Genomic DNA, 7,769 nt, shown 5'->3' on the forward strand with positions numbered 1-7,769 from the left:
TTTAATATTCAGTTGGAAGCCGCCCAGAGTGGCTGGGGAAACCCAGCCAGATGGGTGGGGTATAAATAATAAGTTGTTGTTGTTGATTAACCATAATGATAACACCATCAAAAGACACAATGGTTTTAAGAGAAGCACAAAATGAAAATCCGGCAACCAAGGACCTTACTGGATGTCAGGGACAGGGCAGAGGTGGAATTGTGGAAACCCCTTCCCTAGCCTGACCCTTCCAGAGAAGAGGAAGACAGTTCAGAATTACAAGAGGGGTTTGAAGGAGGTCACAGCTCAGAGGCAGATGGGGGGAAAGTTGGGAAATAATGTTAGAGGAGGAGAAGGAAAAGGGAGCACAAGGAGGATGACAGCTGACAGACACAATGTATTTAGAAAGCATTCCAGACCCCCCCCCCCCCGAACCTAGTGAGCCTTGAAAGCAGAAGAGCAAATAGCTCAAAGGCAGAGGGCGCTTCTCAGCACCTGTAGAGATGACAAATGAGGAAGTGGGAGAGATAGCAGGGGGAGGGGGCAGATTCACTTGGGACAACACCATTATCCAAGAGTCTGGGTTCCAAAGCCTCTCTCTGTAAATACTGAATAAAAAGCAGATGGTAAGAAACATTTCATTGTCTTTGTACATTCCTGGGCAACCAGCCATGGGAGTTGCTGGCAGATGCCTGACACCATCTAAGACAACTTGAAAGACAAGGGAAATGAAAGTGGATCAGACTAGGAATTGCAGTTTGTTAAGGTGGCTGAGAGTGCAGAACTATAATTCTCAGAGTTCAGCATACAGCTGACAACAAAAAACAAAACCTCTGGATGACCCCACTTAGTGACTAAGTTACAGATGGCCTTAGCACAGAAAGAGACTACATTGCTAGTTCATGTTATTGGGCGAAGGAAGCAATGGACTAACAGTAGGTTTCTAAGCCCATCACTTCCTTCAACAAAATTAACAACATATCCAACTACAATGATACCTTGGTTTTCGAGCATCTCGGAAGTCAAACATTTCTTCTTTCAAACGCCGAAAATCCGGACGTGACTGCTTTGGTTTTTGAATGCTTTTTGGAAGCCAAATGGCTTCTGTACTGAGTTTTCCAGATGTAAATGCTTCCAGAAATGCAGGCTTCAGTTTTCGAACATTTCGGAAGTCGTATGATCTTCCAGAATGGATTATGTTCGAAAACCGAGGTTCTACTGTATGTTAAAATTGCACTGGTCCTCAAATTCATGAATGGCATAAGGAGAATCCTGCTGGATAATACCAAAGAAGCCTTGATCCAGAATTCTGTTCTCCTGGTGACCAAACAAGTGCCTCAACTCAAGATTTCGGTTAGAACTTTCAGATGCAGGAGTCAACACATAACCATTGAGTGGCTGAAAGATGCCAGCGATGATGACTGTTAAACAATGGGTTTTGTTTTGTTTTAGATATTCTGAATGTTTTCATACATTTTAGATTTTTTTTAAAAAAATGTTTTTTAATTCATTTGATTTTAATTGTACAGTTATACCATTTTGATATTTGCTACCCTGGGCAAATGCGTCAGAGAGATCTAGAAATTGAGGTTACCTAAACCCTAAAGCACCAAGCAATGGAAACTTTGAGGCACTTATTGGAATTCAACTAGGAAGGATTGAACCAGCTTCCATAACGCCCCAGGCAAGACCCATGATTTCCAGCCATTAAATTCCACACACACACCAATAAACTCTTTTCTGGGGCTGGTCTGTGTATTAGGTTGTCATTAAGCCAGCGATTACAATCATTTTTTATTAGACATGAATTAAGACGAGAAGCATAAACCGGAAGACGGTGTGGCAACAGCAATGTAACGTGTGCTACCCTCATGGTTCATGAAGAGTTTGCGATGCTTGGGTGGAGCCTCACACCTCCTAGGAGATAAGTGTTCTGGGCAACATATATAAAGCTCCCCTTGTTCCAGGGATCTCTATTCATACACTTGGATTCATCAGAATCACCATCTCCCACCTGTGAACAAGGTGAGTGGACTCTCTCAGAGGCACTTAGTTGGCTGCTGTGAGAACAGGATGCTGGACCAGATGGGGCCTTGGCCTAATCCAGCAGGGCTATTTTCTGATATTATTATCTTCTCCTTTACTGGAGAGATTTAAACAGAGGCTGAACTAAAATCATCAGGGATGCTGCCATCACATCCTGGTTGAGCAGATCCTGCACTGAGGAGGGATTTGGGACAGAATCGATGAGATTGAAGGTCCCCTTCTCACCCAAGAAAGCTATGAAATCTAAGTTGTATTTTATTGACTTCTGGGGTTGCCCTTTGGGGAATTGGATTGGCCATTTTGAAAAGGCCTCCCTGGAGTCAGTGGACTCAATGGCCTTATCCAGAAGGTTTTTCCTTTATCTCCTTAGAGCAGTTACAGGTAGGTAGCCGTGTTGGTCTGAGTCGAAGCAAAATAAAAAAATTCCTTCAGTAGCACCTTAAAGACCAACTAAGTTTATATTTTGGTATGAGCTTTCGTGTGCATGCTTGGTATGAGCTTTCGTGTGCATTCTTGGTATCTGAAGAAGTGTGCATGCACACGAAAGCTCATACCAAAATATAAACTTAGTTGGTCTTTAAGGTGCTACTGAAGGCTTTTTTTTATTTTCCTTAGAGCAGGCATCCCCAAACTTCGGCCCTCCAGATGTTTTGGCCTACAACTCCCATGATCCCTAGCTAACAGGACCAGTGGTTGGGGAAGATGGGAACTGTAGTCCAAAACATCTGGAAGGTCAAAGTTTGGGGATTGGGGATGCCTGCCTTAGAGGCAGCTAATTACCCTACATAGCAAGCAACCTCCTGGAGTAGAATGACCTTTCTCAGTGATAGTGTACCTGATTTACAAAGCTTCAATTCCCAGCATCTCCAGGTAAAGCTGGGAGATACTCCCAACTTGAAACCCTGGAGAGACACAACCAGTACTGAGCTAGCTACCTTTGAAGGTGACTCAGAAACTACAACTAATCCAGAATGCGAAAGCTAGACTGGGAGCAGCCACCAGGACCATATAACACCAGTCCTGAAGGATCTATATTGGCTCCCAGTACGTTTCTGAACACAATTCAAAGTGTTGTTGCTGATCTTTAAAGCCCTAAATGGCCTTGGCCCTGTATACCTGAAGGAGCATCTCTACCCCATCATCTAGCCCAGACATTGAAGTCCAGATCCAAGGGCCTTCTGGCAGTTCCCTCACTGCAATAAGTGAAGATACAAGGAACAAGGTAGAGAGCCTTCTTGGTAGTGGTAATGCCCTCTCATCAGATGCATAGCTGCCAAGTTTTCACTTTTCTCACGAGGAAGCCTATTCAGCATAAGGGAAAATCCCTGTAAAAAAGGGATAACTTGGCAGCTATGATCAGATGTCAAGAAGATAAGTAACAAGACAACTATACAGTAGGCATCTTACTTTATTCATAGGACAAGGGCCATAGCTCAGACGAATAGCATCTGCTATGCACACAGAAGGTCTTCGGTTTGATCCTCGACATCTCCAGGTGGGGCTGGAAAAGACCCTGCTTGAAAGACAGGAGAGCTGGCTCCATTTAAGTTCTGACATCCTGTCTCATCCAGGAGAGCCCTAGTTGTATTCTCAGTGCAGTTCTAATTTCATGTGGATGCTGTTGACGCTGGCTGACATGCCCCATTCTTCTTCCTCTTTCCCCCCCAGCTTTGCTTCCACTCCACAAAGATGGGCTGCTGTGGCCATTCTGACTCTTGCGGCTGCCATGGGCATGGAAGAACCAGAGTAGTCTACTGCTGCGTGCCATACAGCGGTGTCCAGTCCATGCAGTCCTCCTGCTGCTGTTCTTGTTGTTCACCCATGCAATCCATGCAGTCGTGCTGTGCTCCCAAGGGCCATGGCTGCTGTGCTCAAATTCAGCAGTGTTGTGTCCCAAGCAAGAAACATTGCTAAGGGGAGTGCACGTCGTCCCTCCGCCCCAACATCACCTGCAATTGCTAAAGGAGCATCCACCTGGCGGAATCAACATTGCTGCCAATATCACTTCCAACATACCACTGAGCAAAATGTCCAACTCTCTCTCACTAGCTGATTTATCTTACCACAGGTTGTCCTATTGCATTAACTGCTGGAATGCTTCTGAGGGGAGGTGGGGGGGTGAATTTGAGAGGATCTCATTTTGAGTCTATCACACTGTTTTCAACTGCTTTCTTGGTAGAGGGGACAAATCCCCAGATCCCAACTTCTGAATGTCCTCTTTACTTACTTCTATTGTATATGTAGAATGCAATTAAAAAATAGACTTTTCTGCAGCAATCCACTGTGTTGGTGTCCTTGATCCTGAAGCTGTTCTTTCCACAATTAGATTTTAAATCCAAAAGGGTTTCCACTTCTCAGATGAACAAATTAGGGAAAAACTTCACTTTCAGAAATTTAGCCCCTAGTTATGTAGTCTAATAATCACCATTTAGGCTAGGGGTCAGCAACATTTTCAGCCGTGGGCCGGTCCACCGTCCCTCAGACCATGTGGTGGCCAGACTATTTCTTTTTTTTGGGGGGGGGGAATATGAACGAAATTCCTATGCCCCAAAAATAACCCAGAGATGCATTTTAAATAAAAGGACACATTCTACTCATGTAAAAACTCCAGGCAGGCCCCACAAATAACCCAGAGATGCATTTTAAATAAAAGGACACATTCTACTCATGTAAAAACACACTAATTCCTGGACAGTCCATGGGCCAGATTGAGAAGGCGAATGGGCCCCCGGGCCTTAGGTTGCCTACCCCTGATTTAGGCTATATTAAATCCAGTTTAGAACTCCAGGACTACTTATCTCTACTGTGCTTGAGTCACCTCCTTCCTTCCTTCCCACATTAGGGTTCAAAGCAGCTTCCAGAGATACAAACTTAAGCAGAAGATTGGGGGGGGCAATGATTCGCACATGACATGCCCATGGTGCCGGGAGGAGCCAGGGGGCAGAGCCGAATGCAGTGGCAGTGTGGCTTCAATGGTTGGCAGCTTCTCCTCTCTGGCACTCAGCCTCCTCCTGCTACTGCTGCCACTGGCCCAGGGCTGTTTCGCCCTCCTGTGTCTCCACAGCAGCAGGAGTTGCCAGCCACAAAAGCTGTGCTGCTCTTGGTTCTGTGATCAGTCCCCTCCACACCTGATTGTTCTCCCTCCCAAATATTTTACTGGGAGTTGCTGAAGAGACCTGGGTAGGCACAAAAAGCAAAAGTCACAAAAGCAAAACAAAAAAGCCGCAAAAACAAAAAACGCAAAATAAATAGCAAAAACAGGCACATCACAGTGTAACACTCAAAACGGAAGTGTGGCACTCGAATCGGAAGCGCAACACTCAAATCGGAAGCGTAACACTCAAAACAGAGCACGTTGGGCTTCCATAAAAAGTTCGCAAACCGGAACACTTACTTCCGGGTTTGCAGTGTTTGGGTTCCAAGTTGTTTGAGTACCAAGGCATTTGAGAACCAAAGTACCACTGTACTTTGGAGAGGGGCACGTGTGTGGGGGGAGCAGCACTGAGGGAGGAGAAGCCGAGGAGGACTCCCAGTCGCTATTTTAGACATCTTATTTCCGTACATGTCCAGAATTTTCTGGACGTATGGCAAACCTAGACCTGGGCCCCTTCTCATTGGCGCCTATGGCAGCTTCCAACATCATTTTAAAACATCTGGTACTATTTTATATATTATTGGTTTTATTTCTTTCTTTTTTTCCTCTTTTGCTGGTCTACGACCGTAATAAAGATATTATTATTATTTTAAAACATCATTATAGAATACAAAGTCATAAAAGCAAGCTAGTTAAAAATGATAGTCAAAATATATAAAAACACATCTAGAACCACCAATTAAAATACAGTTTGCCCTGACACCATGCCAGCGATCAACATCATCTGCTCTTCAAAGGCCTGTCTGGATAGGAAGGTCTTAGGCTGCTGGTAGAAGGATAGCAAAGAGGAAGCCCAAGCTCTCCTGGAATGGAATTCCATAATACGGAAGAAGCCACCGAAAAAGCTCTCTCTCATGTCACCAACAACCTTGCTTCTGGTGTTGATGGGACTGAGAGAAGTCCTTAGCACTTCTTGAGGTTCATACAGGGAGATACAATCTTTCAGCTAACATTGGCTCAAGCCATATAGGACTTTACAGGTCATAACTAGCATTTTGAATGGTGCCCCCAAACAAACCAGTAGCCACTGCAGTTGTTTTATTTGGTGTGTGTGTGTGTGTGTGTGTGTGTGTGTGTGTGACATGCTCCTAGTTAGTGGGAGATGGCCCCAGTCAACAGTCTGGCTGCAGCATTCTGAACCAGCTGAAGAGAGCTATTGATGGCTACTAACCATGATGGCTATGTTCTGCTTCCACAGTGTGGGTTCTCTATCATATAGAGCACGATATGCGGTGGGGGCTAGCAAACCACTCCTGAGTCAAAGGTGGGGGCATGAGTGGCCACCGTCCATTGGACCTGGGCTGTTGTTGGGCAAAATAGCATGTTGCAAGTGGTAAGTCCAACCCATGGGGTAAAGGTAAAGGTAAAGGGACCCCTGACCATTAGGTCCAGTCGTGACCGACTCTGGGGTTCTGCGCTCATCTCGCATTATTGGCCGAGGGAGCCGGCGTATAGCTTCCAGGCCATGTGGCCAGCATGAAAAAGCTGCTTCTGGCAAACCAGAGCAGCACATGGAAACGCCATTTACCTTCCCGCTGTAGCGGTTCCTATTTATCTACTTGCATTTTGACGTGCTTTCGAACTGCTAGGTTGGCAGTAGCTGGGACCAAGCAACGGGAGCTCACCCCGTCACAGGGATTCGAACCGCCAACCTTCTGATCAGCAAGCCCTAGGCTCAGTGGTTTAACCACAGCGCCACCTGGGGTATATAAGGTTAAATGCTTGGTTTCTTTTTCTCTTTGGCTGCGTTTCTGATCCTCACCCTCCCTCCGCTGTTTTTAGGCCTCTGTGTTGACATTGCTGTGCCTCTCAAGGGGTCACCTATATTCAGGGGCCTGGTAGGATTTTTTTTCCATTTGGCTGATTGGCTGGTGCCATCTGTTTTTTGCCTACTGCATAGCAAATAGTCACAACTTGTAAGGTTGTGGTTAGGCATTGGTTATTTTGGTTGTATTAAAGGGTCTGTTTGATTATGTTGCCCCAAGTTTATGCCTGTGTGGTTGGGGAAATCCCGGTCAGGAATACAGGGGCTCTATGCTGTGTCTGTAACCCCAAGTTAGGGGGCCAGGATGGCGTATTGAGGCCCCTGGGAGCCTGAAGGGAGCCTGAAGGGAGAGGGGAGAGTTCATTGCACCCGGATCCCCGTCTCTCCCTGTAGGATTTCCCCGTGTTGACAAGACAAGTTATTATTATTATTTCTGTCCTTAGGTGACAGTTGAGAACCAATGCCTACACAACCACTCACGAGTTTTGTATTGAATAAAACTTGTGGCCAAAATTCATGCCAAAAACCATTAAATAAAAATTCTGTCTATGTGGTGAGTTATTTGAGGGGTGGTTTTGGGGACCTCCACACGCAATTAGAGGCAGCAATTCTGAATACCACTTGCTGGAAACCACAGGTGGATTTCTCCTAGGTATCTGGTTGGCCACTGTGAGAACAGGATGCCAATGGCCTGATCCAGCAGGCTTTTCTTACGTTCTTGTCTCACACTGAGATCACTGGCCCATTTAATTCAGTACTGCACTGCTCATACTGTTTGGAAGAAGCTCTCCAGAGTCTTAGATTGAGGTCTATCCCAGTGCCGGC

The 7,769-nt window shown here is 45.6% G+C and overlaps 1 long non-coding RNA gene across 1 annotated transcript; it reads left to right on the plus strand.

The window, feature by feature from the left end:
* The first annotated feature begins 1,865 nt into the window (after window positions 1–1,865).
* On the plus strand, window positions 1,866–4,302 carry LOC148683188 (uncharacterized). Its single transcript, XR_015947484.1, has 2 exons — window positions 1,866–2,004; window positions 3,694–4,302. It is a non-coding gene; the product is annotated as an uncharacterized LOC148683188 (long non-coding RNA).
* Window positions 4,303–7,769: the final 3,467 nt, after the last annotated feature.

The sequence above is a fragment of the Zootoca vivipara genome, chromosome 16, assembly GCF_965207765.1.
Source record: "Zootoca vivipara chromosome 16, rZooViv2.hap1.1, whole genome shotgun sequence".
NCBI lineage: Eukaryota > Metazoa > Chordata > Lepidosauria > Squamata > Lacertidae > Zootoca > Zootoca vivipara.